We start from the raw sequence: 18335 nt of genomic DNA on the forward strand, positions 1-18335 counted from the left end.
GAGGACAAACCTGAGCATTGTCCCAGTGGAAAGTTGTATGTTCCTGACCAGTGGAAGAAGAGAGTGATGTCTGAAGTTCATTGCTCTGCTTTGGCTGGTCATCCAAGTATTTTTGGTACTAGAGATCTGGTGAGTCGGTTTTTTTGGTGGTCCTCCTTGTCTCGTGATGTCAGGAATTTTGTGCAGTCCTGTGGGACGTGCTCCCGGTCTAAATCGTGTTCTCGCTCTAGTGGGTTGTTGATGCCTTTGCCTGTCCCCAAGAGGCCATGGACCCATATTTCAATGGATTTCATCTCTGATATGCCTGCCTCTCAGAGGATGACTGTTATTTGGGTGATTTGTGATAGGTTCTCTAAGATGGTTCATCTTGTACCACTCCCTAAGTTGCCATCTTCCTCTGAGTTGGTGCCCCTGTTTTTACAACAGGTGGTTCGTTTGCACGGGATTCCTGAGAACATTGTATCTGACAGAGGAGTCCAGTTTGTGTCTAGATTTTGGAGAACTTTCTGTTCCAGGCTGGGAATTCAGTTGTCCTTCTCCTCTGCTTTTTACCCTCAGACCAATGGGCAGACAGAGAGAACAAACCAGACCTTGGAGTCATATTTGAGATGTTTTATTTCTGCTGATCAGGATGATTGGGTTTCATTTTTGCCCTTGGCCGAATTTGCTTTAAATAATAGAGCTAGTTCTGCCACTTTGATGTCACCTTTTTTTTGTAACTTTGGGTTTCATCCTCGATTTTCTTCAGGGCAGGTGGAGCCCTCTGCCTGCCCAGGTGTTGACACTGTGGTGGAGAGAATGCACCAGATCTGGGACCAAGTGGTGGATAAGTTGTCTCTCTCCCAGGAAAAGGCCCAGCGGTTTTCCAGCCGACATAGGACCATTGGTCCCCAGTTTAAGTTTGGTGATATGGTGTGGTTATCATCAAAAAATATTGCTATGAAGGTGGCTTCTCCTAAGTTTAACCCCTTCACCCCCAAGGGTGGTTTGCACGTTCATGACCGGGCCAATTTTTACAATTCTGACCACTGTACCTTTATGAGGTCATAACTCTGGAATGCTTCCATGTATCCCGGTGATTCTGACATTGTTTTCTCGTGACATATTGTACTTCATGTTAGTGGTAAAATTTCATTCAAATAACTTGCGTTTATTTGTGAGAAAAACGGAAATTTGGCGAAAATTTTGAAAATTTCACAATTTTCCAACTTTGAATTTTTATGCCCTTAAATCACAGAGATACGGCACACAAAAAACTTGATAACTAACATTTCCCACATGTTTACTTTACATCAGCACAATTTTGGAACCAAAATTTTTTTGTTAGGAAGTTATAAGGGTTAAAAGTTGACCAGCGATTTCTCATTTTTACAGCACCATTTTATTTTTAGGACCACATCACATTTGAAGCCACTTTGAGGGGTCTATATGGTAGAAAATACCCAAAAGTGACACCATTCTAAAAACTGCACCCCTTAAGGTGCTCAAAACCACATTCAAGAAGTTTATTAACCCTTTAGGTGCGTCACAGGAATTTTTTTGAATATTTTAAAAAAAATGAACATCTAACTTTTTTTCATAAAAAAAATAATTCAGGTTCAATTTTTTTTTATTTTACCAAGGGTAACAGGAGAAATTGGACTGCAAAAGTTATTGTGCAATTTGTCCTGAGTACGCAGATACCTGATATGTGGGGGGGAACGACTGTTTCGGCGCATGGCAGAGCTCAGAATGGAAGGAGCGCCGTTTGACTTTTTCAATGCAAAATTGGCTGGAATTCTGATTGGACGCCATGTCACGTTTGGAGAGTCCCTGATGTACCTAAACAGTGGAAACCCCCTACAAGTGACCCCATTTTGGAAACTAGACCCCCCAAGGAACTTATCTAGATATGTGGTGAGAACTTTGAACCCACAAGGGCTTTACAAAAGTTTATAACGTACAGCGGTACAATTAAAAAATCATATTTTTTCCACAAAAATGATCTTTTCACCCCAATTTTTATTTTCCCAAGGGTAACAGGACCCTAAAAGTTATTGTGCAATTTGTCCTGAGTACGTTGATACCCCACATGTGGGGGTAAACCACTATTTGGGCGCATGGCAGAGCTCGGAAGGGAAGCAGCGCCATTTGACGTTTTTGGCTGGAATTGAGATCGGACACCATGTCGCGTTTGGAAAACCCCTGATGTACCAAAACAGTGGAAACCCCCCACAAATGACACCGTTTTGGAAACTAGACCCCCTAAGGAACTTATTTAGATGTGTGGTGAGCACTTTGAACCCCCATGGGCTTCACAGAAGTTTATAACATAAGGCCATACAATTAAAAAATCATATTTTTTCCACAAAAATGATCTTTTCACCCTCAATTCTTATTTTTCCAAGGGTAACAGGACCCTAAAAGTTATTGTGCAATTTGTCCTGAGTACGCTGATACCCCACATGTGGGGGTAAACCACTATTTGGGCGCATGGCAGAGCTCGGAAGGGAAGCAGCGCCATTTGACGTTTTTGGCTGGAATTGAGATCAGACACCATGTCGCGTTTGGAAAACTCCTGATGTACCAAAACAGTGGAAACCCCCCACAAATGACACCATTTTGGAAACTAGACCCCCTAAGGAACTTATCTAGATGTGTGGTGAGCACTTTGACCCCCCCAGTGCTTCACAGAAGTTTATAACGCCCGGGCGTGAAAATAAAAAACTTGTATTTTTTCCACAAACATGATTTTTAGTCACCATTTATTTAATTTCCCAAGGGTACCAGGAGAAATTGGACCCCAAAAGTTGTTGTCCAATTTGTCCTGAGTATGCTGATACCCCATATGTGGGAGAAAACTACTGTATGGGCACACGTCGGGGCTCGGAAGGGAAGTAGTGGCGTTTTGGAATGCAGACTTTGATGGAATGGTCTGCGGGTGTCATGTTGCCTTTGGAGAGCCCCTAATGTACCTAAACAGTGGAAACCCCCCACAAATGACACCATTTTGTAAACTAGACCCCCCAAGGAACTTATCTAGATGTGTGGTGAGCACTTTGAACCCCCCAGTGCTTCACAGAAGTTTATAACGCCCGGTCGTGAAAATAAAAAATTTGTATTTTTTCCACAAACATGATCTTTTAGTCACCATTTTTTTATTTTCCCAAGGGTACCAGGAGAAATTGGACCTTAAAAGTTGTTGTCCAATTTGGCCTGAGTACACTGACACCCCATATGTGGGAGAAAACTACTGTATGGACACACGTCGGGGCTCGGAATGGAAGTAGTGACGTTTTGGAATGCAGACTTTGATGGAATGGTCTGCGGGTGTCATGTGCGTTTGGAGAGCCCCTGATGTACCTAAACTATTGAAACTCCCCACAAGTGACCCCATTTTGGACACTAGACCCCCCACGGAACTTATCTAGATGTGTGGTGAGCAATTTGAACCCCCAAGTGCTTCACAGAAGTTTATAACACTCGGACGCGAAAATAAAAAAATCATTTTTTTCCACAAAAATGATATTTTTGCCCCCAATTTTTTATTTTCCTAAGGGTAACAGGAGAAATTGGACCCCAAAAATTGTTTTGCAATTTGTCCTGAGTAGGCTGATACCCTACATGTGGGGGTAAAACACTGTTTGGGCGCATGGCAGAGCTTGGAAGGGAAGGAGCACCATTTGACTTTTTCAACTCAGAATCGGCTAGAATTGAGATCAGACACCATGTTGCATTTGGAGAGCCCCTGATGTGCCCAAACAGTGGAAACCCCCAATTCTAACTCCAACCCGAACCCCAACATGCCCCTAGCCCTAACCCTAACCCTAGCCCTAACCCTAGCCCTAACCCTAACCCTAGCCCTAACCCTAACCCTACCCTAACCCTAGCCCTAACCCTACCCCAACACACCCCTAGCCCTAACCCTAGCCGTATCCCTAATCGAAAAATGGAAATAAATACATTTTTTTTATTTTATTATTTTTCCCTAACTAAGGGGGTGATAACGGGGGGTTTGATTTAGTATTTATGGCGGTTTTTATGTTTGGCGGCTGTCGCACGCTAAAAGACGCTTTTTATTGTAAAAATAGTTTGTGCATCACCACATATTGAGAGCTATAATTTTTCCGTATTTTAACCCACCGGGTCATGTGAGGTCTAATTTTTTGCGGGACGAGTTGACGTTTTTATTGGTACCATTTTCGGGCACGTGAAATTTTTTGATCGCTTTTTATTCCGATTTTTGGGACGCAGAATGAAGAAAAACCAGCGTTTCATGAATTTCTTTTGGGGGGGTGCGTTTACACCGTTCCACGTGCGGTAAAATTGATAAAGCGGTTTTATTCTTCGGGTCAGTACGGTTACAGCGATACCTCATTTAGGTCGTTTCTTTATGTTTTTGTCGGTTTTATGCAATGAAAACTATTTTATATTAAAAAATAATTATTTTTGCATCGCTTTATTCTGCGAGCTATAAATTTTTTATTTTTTCGCTGATGATGCTGTGTGGCGGCTCGTTTTTTGCGGGACAAGATGACGTTTTCAGCAGTACCATGGATATTTATATGTGTCTTTTTGATCGCGCGTTATTACACTTTTTGTTTGGCAGTATGATAATAAATCATTATTTTTTGCTTCGTTTTTTATTTTTATTTTTTAAGGGGTTCGCTAAAGGGGTTAACTAATGGGACAGTTTTATAGGGCGGGTCGTTACGGACGCGGTGATACCTAATATGTGTACTTTTATTTTTTTTTTTATTATTTCCAAAAAATAGATTTATTGGGGGAATATTTTTTTTTTTTTTCTAATTTATTTGGCGATTTTTTTTTAAATTATTTTTACACTTTTTTTTATTTTTTTTTTTACTTTATTAAATAGTCCCAGGTGGGACATCACTGTCCTGTGACAGATCGCTGATCTGTCACATCACAGATCACTGTGACAGATCAGCGATCTGACACAGGCACTGCAGAAGGCTTCGTCATGCCTGCGCTTTGCAGGCACTGAGGAAGCCAGCTTCCTCAGGCCCCCGTCGCCATCTTGGATTCGGGGGCCTGGAGGAAAGGAGTCCCCCGCAGCAGCGCTGCACATTGCGCTGCCGTGGGGGGCTCAGGGAAGCACGGAGGGAGCCCCCTCCCTGCCGATGCTTCCCTTTAACTCCCGGTACACCGCGATCATGTTTGATCGCGGTGTGCAAGGGGTTAACGTGTCGGGGGCGGTCCTTGACCGCCCCTGACACATTGTGCCGGGTGTCAGCTGTGATAATCAGCTGACACCCGGCCGCGATCAGCAGCGCTCACCACGTGGGCGCCGCTGATCATGCCCGACGTACTATCCCGTCCATGGGCATAGGGGCCCAGGTCCCATGGACGGGATATACCGTCGGATGTCGGGAAGGGGTTAAGCCTAGATTTATTGGACCTTACAAGATTGTGGAGATTATTAATCCGGTCTCTTTTCGTTTGGCTCTTCCTGTCACATTTAAAATCCATAATGTGTTCCATAAATCTTTGTTGAAGAGGTTTGTTGAACCTGTTGTTCCGGGGGTGGCACCTCCAGACCCTGTATTGGTTGAAGGTAACATGGAATATGAGATAGAGAAAGTGCTGGATTCCCGTCTGGCTAGACGGAGACTCCAGTATTTGGTTAAGTGGAAGGGTTATGGTCAGGAGGATAATTCCTGGGTCTCTGCCTCTGATATTCATGCCAAAAGATTGGTGCGTGCCTTTCATCGGGCTCACCCTGATCGCCCTGGTGGCGTAGTTAAGGGTTCGGTGACCCCTCCTCAAGGGGGAGGTACTGTTGTGAGTTCATTTTCCCCTTCATTACTGAGGCCCGAGGAACTCCCTCTACTGGTAAAGAAAGGTAGTGAGCCTGATTATCAAACACCTGAGGCTGATTATGATGACTGGCTGAGTGGAGTTACTGACTGGATATAAGGCTGCCGATGCCCTTCTGCCCTGCGGGTGATTTTCTCTGTGGGATCCTTGGAGACCAGTCTGAATTCCTGCTCCTGTAAAGCTAAGTTTGCTGCTCGGCCTTTTGCTTTGGTGCTTTGACTTTGTTTTGCTTTGTTTTTCTGATTTCTGCCATTCCCTGCTGGGGTGTGCTGAATTCATTTAGCTCTGTCTTCTGAAAATACCTGAGTGCTGATTTAGTTTTTGAAGCCTAGCTGCTTCAGGGCCTTTTTTATATCAGCTTGTTGGCTTTTGTCTTTGATAGGGTTTTGGCAGATTGCAGACAGCAGCCTTCCTGTCCTTTCCTATCTAGGTAGTTTTGGGCCCTGTCTTTGCTCAGTCTATCTTTGTGTCTGTGTTAGTATTTTCATCTTGCTTCACTGTCATTATATGTTGGGGGCTGCCTATTGCTTTGGGGTCTGCTCTGGGGCAGTTTAGATTTCCCCTTTCTTTCTTTAGGCCTATGTATTTCTCCGGCTGTGATCGAGGGGTCTAGGGCATCGTAGGAACCCCCCACGGCTACTGCTAGTTGTGTTGATAGGTTCAGGGGTCTGCAATCTGATAGTTGCCAACTTCTCTGGTTTTCTGGACTTAGCTTGTATTTCTGCTTTTGTCTCCTACGGTGACTCATTCATAACACAGCACCTTCTTCCAATCACTCACAGAAACATCCAGATGTTCATTGGCAAACTTCAGATGGGCCTACACATGTGCCTTCTTGAGCAGGGGGACCTTGTGGGCACTGCAGAATTTTAAACCTTTACGGCATAACGTGTTGCCAATGGTTTTCTTGTTAATTGTGGTCCCAGCTGCCTTGAGATCATTTATAAGTTCCCCCTGTATAGTTTTAGGCTGATCTTTCACCTTCCTCATGATCAAAGATACCACACGAGGTGAGATTTTACATGGTGCCCCAGATCGATGTCGATTGACAGTCATTTTGTATTTCTTCTATTTTCTTCCTATTGCACCAACAGTTGTCTCCTTCTCACCCATCATCTTACTTATGATGTGCAGGTCTATGATATTGTCCCTGACATCCTTATAAAGCTCTTTGGTCTTGCCCATGTTGTAGAGGTTAGATTCTGACTGATTAATTGAGCCTGTGGACAGGAGTCTTTTATAAAGGTGACTATGTAAGACAGCTGTCTTTAATGCAGGTAACGAGTTGATTAGGAGCATATAACTGATGAGCCAGAACTCTTAATGGTTGATATGGGATAAAATACTTATTTCTCACTACAAAATGCAAATAAACTGATATAATTTATACAATGAGATTTTCTGGATTTTATTTTTGATATTCTTTCTCTCATTGTTAAAATTAACCTACCCATAAAATTATAGACTGTTCATGTCTTTATCAGTGGGCAACCTTACAAAATCAGCAAGGGATCAAATACTAGTTTCCCCCACTGTATAAGTTCCTCACCCAATTGCTCCAAAATGTCTCCCGAGTATCACTCTTGTGCTGGTATTCTGTGCCTCACAAGTTTGATTATTCACCACACTTGGATCTTTCAGATGGAACTTGAAAACATATCTGTTCAAAAAAGTTTACAGCGTGCAATAACCCATCTCACCACCACCACCACCAAAGCTGTTGAAAGCCCCCTAATCTACTGTATCCGTCCTCATTACCCTATATACTGTAAGCCAACAAGGAAGGGCACTCTCTACCAGTCTGTCATTGTTAGTTTCTTGGCTAAAATTTAAATTTTCATTTTGTATGTCGCCCTTTCCGATGTACAGCGCCATGTACAGCACCAGTGGTGCTCTAAAAATACATAATAATAGTAATTTAATATATATATATATATATATATGAGAGCATCTCTAAGCTTATTGGTCTATAGTTTTCTATGAAATTCCTACAACTATTTTTAAATTCAGGCACCATATTAGCATAGAACCCATTTAGTAATTCTGTCTTAAGTTGATCATCAGAGATCAACTCTTCCAATACCATTATTTAAGCAATCTACAGTTGCATGCAAAAGTTTGGGCACCCCTGGTCAAGATTACTGTTATTGTGATCAATTAAGCAAGTTGAAGATGAAATTGTCTCTAAAAGGCCTAAAGTTAAAGATGACACATTTCCTTCGTATTTTAGGCAAAAAATGTCCTTTCTTCATGTTAAAATTACAGAAAGGAAAATAGGCCAATGTAAAAGTTTGGGCATCCTTGGAGATTTCTGTGCTCACATAGCTTTGACCAAAGTTTTAGACCTTAATTAGCATGTTAAGATTATAGCTTGCTTGATTATATCATTAGGAAAGGCCAGGTGATGCAAATTTCCCAGCTTTATACAAAGCCAGCCTCCTCTAACCCTGTGCCAAAAATAGCAGCCATGGTTTCTTGTAAGCAGCTGCCTTTAACTCTGATAATGAAAATGGTGGAGGCCCACAAAGCAGGAGAATGTTATAAGAAGATAGCAAAGCATTTTGAAGTTGCCTTTTCCTCAGTTCGAAATGTAATTAAGAAATGGCAGTTAACAGGAACAGTGGAGGTCAAGATAATGTCTGGAAGACCAAGCAAAATTTCAGTGAGAGCTGCTCATAGGATTTCTAGGGAGGCAAATCAGAACCCCCTTGTTGTGAGTTCATTTTCCCCTTCACCTTTGATGTCTGATGAACTCCCTCTGCTGGTGAAGAGAGGTAGTGAAATTGATTGGGATGGGAAGAACCTGTCATCTGAACAGGCGGAGTGTGATTGGACATCTGGAATTTCTGAGTGGATATAAGGCAGCCGACGCCCTGCAGGGTTTGCTGGTGATCCTTTCTGCTCTGAGCTCTGGCATCCAGTTTTAGTTCCTGTCTACTAAAAGCTAAGTTTTTCCCTGCTATTATTCCATGAGATTTTGTCTGGTTTCCTTAGTGTTTATATTCACCCTGTTAACCCTACAAAAATGTCCCAAACGTCTGATAGGAAACAAGGCCCTGAAGTCTGTTCAGATGTTCAGGTTTTAAATACATTAGATGGGGACTGCTTCAATACGGGTTACCTTGACGCGGTGAAGCAGCTTGGTATACATTTTTTGGCAAAAAAAGTATCGACTAAATACCCTGTATTTGTTATCCAGCACTTGCTGATTACTGTCATATATTTTACTGCAGAGTATTTTTGCAAATCTGTTTTCTTGTTGTGTCTCAGTTAGTGGGTGGTGTGAACGTTGTCTTACCGACTTGTTCACACTTGTGCATGTCACATATGTTTTTAATCTGTTTTTTCCTTGCCTAGCATGGTTTGAGAGACCCCATCCCTCTCTTGTGTGGCATGCACAAAAGAGCTGTCTTGCACCACAAGCCCAAACTAAGAAGCGCCTGTCCGAATCCTGTTCATTTTAGACACTGTTCAGATTTTAAATACATTAGATAGGGACTGCTTCAATACGGGTTACCTTGACACGGTGAAGCAGCTTGGTATACTTTTTTTGCAAAAAAACGTATCGACTAAATACCCTGTATTTGTTATCCAGCACTTGCTGATTAGGCTAAGTGCACACGTACCGGAACTCTCGCGGAAATTACCGCGAGAATTCCGGAATTCCAGTCCGCGGGAAAATCGCATTTTAAATTCCCGCGATTTTCCCGTGGAAAAACTAGCATTTTGCAAGCGTATTTAGCTTGCAGAATGCTAGCGTTCTCCAAGCGATCTGTAGCATCGCTTGGAGAACTGATTGACAGGTTGGTCACACTCGTCAAACATAGTGTTTGACAAGTGTGACCAACTTTTTACTACTGAGGCCGCCTATGCAGCATCAGTAGTAAAAGATAGAATGTAAAAAAAAAATAAAAAATAGTGTTATTCTTACCCTCCGACGTCCCGCGCAGGTGTTCCCAGTAATCCTTTGCGAAAATGCCCACGATGACGTCAGTTCTCGCGGGATCGCGACGTCTCACGGTAATTCGCGATGACGTTGCGTGAATGACCGCGAGACTTCGTGATCCCGCGAGAACGGACGCCATCGCGGGCATTTTCGCAAAGGACTACTGGGAACGAGAGCGTGAAGAGAAGCGGGAAGGCTGCGCGGGACGCCGGAAGGTAAGAATAACAATATTTTTTATTTTTAAATTCTATTTTTTGCAGGGATATGGTACCCAAAGCCCGGAGGACAGTCTCCTCCTCCGGACCGTGGGTACCATCCGCAAATGTTCTGCTTACTTTCCGCATGGTGGGCACAGCCACTTGCGGGAAGTAAGCGGAACAATGCATTCCTATGGGTGCGGGATCGCCGCGATTCCGCAAATTAATGAGCATGCTGCGGTTTTTACCGCGAAGCGATTCCGCCGCGGTAAAAACCGCAGCATTAGTACAGCATTGCGGAATCCCATAGGAATGCATGGGATGCTTATTTTTCGCGTTTTCGCGGAAAAATCGCGCGGTTAAAACCGCCGCGGAAACGTGAAAAAAACGCCACGTGTGAACTCAGCCTTACTGTCATATATTTTACTGCAGAGTATTTTTGCAAATCTGTTTTCTTGTTGTGTCTTAGGTACTAGCCATGCAGGGTGCCCAAACTTGTACATTTGCCCATTTTCCTTTTTGTAATTTTTAAAAAATCACAATACAGGTGGTCAAAATTGTTGGTATAATGACAGAAAAACCAACAATGGTGACATAAATAATTTGAATCTGAAAAAAGTAATAATAAATCAATAGTTTATTAAAATGAACAAATGAAAGTCAGACATTGCTTTCCAACCATGCTTCCACTGAACTTTTTTAAAAGAAATGATGGTACCCTTAACTTAATATTTTGGTGCACAACCTTTTGAGGCAATCACTGCAATCAAACGATTCCTGTAACTGTCAATGAGACTTCTGCACCTCTCGACAGGTATTTTGGCCCACTCCTCAAGGGCAAAACTGTTGTCTCATGTTTAAAGGTTGCTTTTTTCCGACGGCATGTTTCAGCACTTTCCAATGATGCTCAATAGGATTTAGGTCAGGACTCATAGAAGGCCACTTTAGAATAGTCCAATGTTTTCCTCTTAACCATTCTTGGGTGTATTTAGCTGTGTGTTTTGGGTCATTATCCTGTTGCAAGACCCATGACCTGCGACTGAGACCAAGCTTTCTGGCACTGGGCAGCACATTTCTCTTTAGAATCTCTTGATAGTCTTGAGATTTCATTGTACCCTGCACAGATTCTAGACACCCTGTGCCAGATGCAGCCACGCAGCCCCTGAACATAACAGAGCCTCCTCCATGTTTAACAGTAGGGACTGTGTTCTTTTCTTCATATGCTTAATTTTTCCATCTGTGAACATAGAACTGATGTACCTTGCCAAATAGTTCCATTCTTGTCTTATCTGTCCATAGGACATTCTCCCATAAGCTTTGTGACCAGTCAACATGTAGTTGGGTAAAATCCAGTCTGTCTTTTTAATGATTTTTTTCAACAATGGTGTCCTCCTTTGTCTTCTCCCAGGAAGTTAACTTTGGCTCATACAATGACGGATGGTGCAATCTGACACTGATGTTGCTTGAGCTTGAAGTTCACCTTTAATCTGTTTAGAAGTTTTCTTGGCTCTTTTATTACCATTCATATTATTCATCTCTTTGTTTTGTCCTCAATTTCCCTTCTGCGTCCAAGTCCAGAGAGGTTGTCTATAGTCCCATGGATCTTAAATTTCTGATTAATATGTGCAACTGTAGTCACAAGAACATCAAGCTGCTTGGAGATGGTTTTATAACTTTTACCTTTAACATGTTTGTTTATAATTTTCTCTCTAATCTTCTGAGACAACTCTTTCCTTCGCTTCCACTGGTCCATGTTGAGTGTGATACACACCATGTCACCAAACAGCACAGTGAGAATCTGTACCCTCTATACAGGACCGCTCACTGATTCCAAGATTGTAGACACCTGTGTGATGCTAATTAGTGGACACACTTTGATTTAACATGTTCCTTTGTCACATTATTTTCAGTGGTACCATCATTTCCATTCAGGCCTATTTCATGAGTTTTATTTTTTTAAAATTCTGTGGAAGCATGTTTGAAAAGCAATGTATGAATTTAATTTGTTCATTTTCATAGATTTTTGATTTATTATTACTTTTGTCAGATTCAAGTTTTTTCTGTGACCATTGTGGGTTTTTCTGTGATTAAAAGAGGGGTATCAACAATTTTCAGCACGTGTGTATGTGTATTTTTTTTTGCCTAAAATACAAAGGAAATGTGTCATCTTTAACTTTAGCCCTTTTAGAAATCATTTCATCTTCAACTTGCTTAACTGTTCACAATAACAGTAATTTTGACCAAGGATGCCCAAACTTTTACATGCCACTGTATGTGTGCTGACTTTTTTATTTCTGTCTTTAAAGAATTTTGGGAATCTCTCTTGCTTTTTCTGGCAACATACTGTTCATTTTATATTTTAACTTGTTCACCTGTGATTCTTAAAATAATTTAGATATTTACACATTGCAGTTAAAATTATGATCCATCATAGAATGAATTGGATATATATTCAAGGTTAATATTGTCAGTGATATTCTTGACAATCATCTAAGGACTAGAAAAATGTAACATTTTCTTTCTATAACTGCTGCCGCTAGAAACCACACATTAGCGTATTTGAGTTGGTTTGTTGCTACTTTTCATATATGTGCCCCAATGTAATTATACTGTTCTGCCATCTGTTTGCAACATGTATATGCATGGTAAAGAGGTTAAATAAATCTGGCCTTAGTTACATGACTGTTTTACCGTGTTATAAATGTTTAATGTAAAAGGAATGTAACATTTCAAAAAATAATACTCACTAAAACAAGTTGTATATTGGCAATATACTACTTTTATACCTTATACATAATTAAATATTTTATAAAATTCTGATTCTCTAATAATAAGCCTCTTCTAGTTACAATATAATTGGCCAACTATGACAACAAAAGTTGGCAATTACAGGTTTATATAGAGCTATAACTCCTTTTCTAGTTTGCCTCCCCTTGTTTAGTTTGCATGAGTGCACAATACACCTGTACAAATATTGTGCCAATGTGGTCTTGTTCCAAGATCACATATAATTTTTATTTGCAGAGGGAAAATGTATAATAAGGCATTATAAGCCAGTGAGGTATTAAGCAACCAGGGCTCTGTGGATAAAAAAGACAACTATGTCATGCGTGTACGTTTGCATACAGAACTTAACAAGTTTGTCCAGGCAGCGACGTGACAGCATCTTTGCGATTTGCATACTTGTAACATATCAACTTACTAACATAGTTATTAAGGTTGAAGGGAGACTTTAAGTCCATCTAGTTCAACCCATATTCTATCCTAACTTGCCCTAACATGCTGATCCAGAGGAAGGCAAAAAAACCCCATGTGGCAAAGAGTAAGCTTCACATTGGGGAAAAAAATTCCTTTCCGACTCCACATATGGCAATCAGACTAGCTCCCTGGATCAACACAATATTGAAGAAACTAGTGTATATACCCTCTAATATTATACTTTTCAAGAAAGGCATCCAGTCCATTCTTAAATTTTATTAGGGAATCACTCATTACAACATCATATGGCAGAGAGTTCCATAGTCTCACTGCTCTTACAGTAAAGAATTCGCGTCTGTGAGTATGCTTAAACCTTCTTTCCTCCAGACGTAGAGGATGCCCCCTTGTCCCCATCACAGGTCTAAAGCCCCCGTTACACACTGCGATATCGCTAGCAATATCGCTGTAAAGTCACCGATTTTGTGACATTGCAGCGATATTGCTAGCGATATCGCTGCATGTGATACTTACCTCCGACCGGCTCCTCCGCTGGTTATCGCTGATCGCGCGAGAAGCTCCTGGATCATTCCTCGTCGGTCACTTCCTGTGGCGCTTCCTGCTGTGACGACGAGCGACGCGTGGAGCCGGGCGGGAGGACGCAGGATCGCCGCGTCTGACAGGTAAGTAGCGATCCCCGTCCCCAGCGATGTCGCTAGTGAGATCTGCCTGTGTGGCAGCTCACTAGCGACCACCTAGCGATGCACCAGCGATCCTGACCGCGTCATATCGCTGGTCGGGATCGCTGGTGAGTCGCTAGGTGTAACGGTACCCTAAGAGTAAAAAGATCATTAGAAAGGTCTTTGTATTGTCCCCGCATATATTTATACATTGTAATAAGATCATCCCTAAGCCTTCGATTTTCCAAATTTAATAACCCCAAGTGTAATAACCTGTCTTGGTATTGCAGACCCCCTAGTTCCAAAAAAATAAGTAGAAAAAGCTACTGACCAAAAACGAACAGGGATCACCACATAAATTGTAAATTTTATTAATTACAGAAAGACAACACCATTAAAAACATTTAAAAGGTCATGAAATGACACATGAAAAGCACTACAGAGCCCACAATAGACCCGACAAGACTCGCCCCATACCAAAAGAGCTAATAAATTGGCTCAAAAGCACTATGCAGTGACTAAGCAATCATGTCTGTAAGGTACGCACAGAGTGCATAACTTAAAATGACATGTAATGTAAAAGAGCAGTTAATTACCCACAGAGAATGAATAAGGGGAATTAGAACACATTTGCAAAGGCAAGATTAACAATGTACACCTTTGTAAGGAGCCACAATCATATTCAGGGGCACAGCACAACAATAGATGCAGCAAAATTTCAACAACCTGTAAGATAAATAACGGCTATAATGAAGCCAATGTGGTTAGAAATACACACAACACCCAGGTTGAATCCTGCCAGTGCAGTCCCAGAATAGAAGACCCCCTAGTTCCCTAATAACCTTGGTCGCTCTTCTCTGCACCCGCTCCAGTTCAGCTATGTCTTTCTTATACACCGGAGACCAGAACTGTACACAGTATTCTAAGTGTGGTCGCACTAGTGACTTGTATAGAGGTAAAATGATGTTCTCCTCATGAGTATTTATGCCTCTTTTAATGCATCCCATTATTTTATTTGCCTTTGCAGCAGCTGCCTGACACTGGCCACTAAATGTGAGTTTGTCGTCCACCCATACACCCAGGTCTTTTTCAGTGACAGTTTTGCCCAGTGTTTTACAATTAAGCACATAATTATACATCTTGTTTCTACTACCCAAGTGCATGACCTTACATTTATCCCCATTAAAGCTCATTTGCGATTTATCAGCCCAAGCCTCTAGTTTACATAAATCCTCCTGTAATATAAAATTGTCCTCCTCTGTATTGATTACCCTGCAGAGTTTAGTGTCATCTGCAAATATTGAAATTCTACTCTCTATGCCCCCTACAAGGTCATTAATAAATATGTTAAAAAGAAGCGGGCCTAAAACTGACCCCTGTGGTACCCCACTGCTAACCGTGACCCAGTCCGAGTGTGCTCCATTAATGACCACCCTTTGTTTCCTATCCCTGAGCCAGCTCTTAACCCACCTACACATATTTTCCCCTATCCCCATTGTTCTCATTTTATGTATCAACCTTTTGTGTGGCACCGTATCAAAAGCTTTTGAAAAGTCCATGTACACCACGTCCACTGCATTCCCTTGGTCCAGTCCTGAACTTACCTCTTCAAAAAAGCTTATCAGATTAGTCTGACAGGAACGGTCCCTTGTAAACCCTTGTTGATATTGGGTCATGAGGTTATTCGTCTCCAGATACTCCAGTGTAGTATCTCTTAGAAAACCCTCCAGGATTTTACCCACAGTTGAGGTTAAACTTACTGGCCTATAATTTCCAAGTTCAGTTTTTGTCCCCTTTTTGAATATTGGCACCACATTTGCTATACGCCAGTCCTGTGGTACAGACCCTGTTATTATGGAATCTTTATAGATTAAAAATAATGGTCTATCTATGACTGTGCTTAATTCCTGCAGTACTCTGGGGTATATCCCATCCGGGCCCGGGGATTTGTCAATTTTAGTGATTTTTAGACGCCGCCGTACTTCCTGCTGGATTAAGCAGGTGACATTTAATGGAGAATTTTTATCACTGATCATGTTATCAGTCATGGGATTTTCTTGTGTAAATACTGTTGAAAAAAAGTCATTTAGCATATTGGCTTTTTCCTCATCCTCATCCACCATTTCACCCAGACTATTTTTAAGGGGGCCAACGCTATCATTTTTTAGCTTCTTACTATTTATGTAGCTAAAGAATATTTTGGGATTATTTTTATTTTCTCTGGCAATGAGTCTTTCTGTCTCAATCTTTGCTGTCTTGATTTGCTTTTTGCAAAATTTATTTAATTTTCTGGATTTATTTAATGCCTCATCACTACCTACTTGCTTTAATTCTTTAAATGCTTTATTTTTATCTCTTATTGCGCCCCTTACAGCTCTATTTAGCCATAGCTGTTTCCTCCTATTTCTAGCATGTTTATTCCCATACGGTATATACTGTGTACAGGTCCTATTCAGGATGCTAATAAGCGTCTCCCATTTTCTTTGTGTATTTTTATGTCTCAGGATATCGTCCCAGTTAATTGCACCAAGATCATCTCTCATCCGTTTGAAATTTGCCTTCCTGAAGATTAGTGTCCTTGTAACCCCTCTACTACACATCTTATTAAAGGATACATGAAAACTTATTAATTTGTGATCACTATTACGCAAGTGACCTCAAACCCTTACATTTGATATGCGGTCTGGCCTGTTGGTTAATATTAGGTCTAGCAGTGCCCCCCTCTTGTTGGGTCCTGAACCAGTTGTGAAAGGTAATTGTCTCTCAGAGTTGTCGAAAACCTATTACCTTTGCTGGAACTGCAGGTTTCGGTTCCCCAATGTATTTCAGGGTAGTTGAAGTCCCCCATAATAATGACTTCTCCTTGAGTCACCGTTTCATCTACAGTATTTGCTTTATGAGGATATTCTCTGATGCTTCCATTATTTTTGGAGACTTATAACAAACCCCTATCAGTAATTTATTATTTTTCCCCCCTCCCCTTATCTCTACCCACAGGGACTCTACATTTTCATTAGATTCATATATTATCACGAAGGATGGGTTTTAAGGATGATTTTACACATAAACACGCCTCTCCCTCAGTTATTTGTTTGGTCATTTCTGAACAGACTATAGAGCTGTAAATTAACCGCCCAGTCATGGCTCTCATCCAGCCATGTCTCAGATATCCCCATCATGTCATAATTATGTTCCAACAACATTAACTCCAAATCCCTCATTTTGTTGGCAAAGCTTCAGGCATTAGTATACATGCACTTTATGTATCTCTCTGTACCTCTATTCTTTCTTAAATTATTAACTGTTCTAACCCCACCCCCCATGCCACCCCCTGCCCAATTTCATTATTTGTGCCCAGGTCTCTATCTACACTGTCTTCCCCTCCTATAAAAGGAATACCCTCCCCCTATGTGGCCATGTGCTGTCTTAACTTCTATTTAGAGAAGCCAAATGTGGCTCACAAATCGCATACATGTATTCAAGTTCATCCACTCATACTGGCAAAACTGGGGGATCATGACAGCGTGCACACTACGTTGATTTACTGCAAACTTTTGTCCCAAGCCTAGAAAAGCCTTTTAAATTTGGAATTAAAACCAAACCACACAACATAAAAATGTAATACACAGACTCGACCCAATGTATTTTTCTACCATTTTATAAAGTAAATAGAAAAACTTATTTTATAAACTGGTTTTTGACCACCTCATAGTTGGCTGGATGGTGGTGCAGGCTGGCAGACAATATGGTCAGGTAGTTGAGGTCAAAATAGGAATGTCCACTAAGTTTACAAGTAAGATGTTCAGAAGATCATTTAATCTAGTCAAGTTATAAATGAACAGAAGGATTTCAGGATCTTAAATATATTGCAATCCCTCCTAGGCCAGAAAGCAGAGAGCAAATAATGACAATAGTAAACTATCGATCTCTCAGTCCAGATGGATCTGAGAGAGTTGTTGCCTTGTGGTTGCATGCAGAGATGTGGTGCCGCCCACTCATACTATGATGAATTGAGTCTGTGGAAGTTAAATGGTTCAACATTTTTTAATAAAACACCATTGTAAAAATCATTTTTAGCTACAAATACATACATTATCAAAAATTTTAGGCACGTTCTTTGTGCATCAAAAAGTGACTTGTTATTTTATAGTTTAAATGTGTGGCTCAATATGGTTTTATGCCTCTCAATACTGTTGAAAGGTGGGTTGGAAATCGAGACAAATTAGCTATGCAGCTAAGTTTAGGCTAGATTCATGGTATTAGTATAAAAAAATCCAGACTCATTTTCCGTGATATGCAGCGGTGAACATTTCACCTCCTAACTACACACAACTCCATATCCAAATACATAAAAAAACAGGGAAACGTAGGAGTTTTAAAGAAAATTTTTTTTTTTTTATCAAAATACTTTATTAACACCATACAATAGACACACAAATATTAGATAAAAAGATGTGTTTAAAAACAGACACCAGAAAAGTTTGTCACCCAACAGCA

The sequence above is a fragment of the Dendrobates tinctorius genome, unplaced genomic scaffold (genome assembly GCF_039654945.1).
Source record: "Dendrobates tinctorius isolate UK_male_01 unplaced genomic scaffold, ASM3965494v1 ptg000030l, whole genome shotgun sequence".
Classification (NCBI taxonomy): domain Eukaryota; kingdom Metazoa; phylum Chordata; class Amphibia; order Anura; family Dendrobatidae; genus Dendrobates; species Dendrobates tinctorius.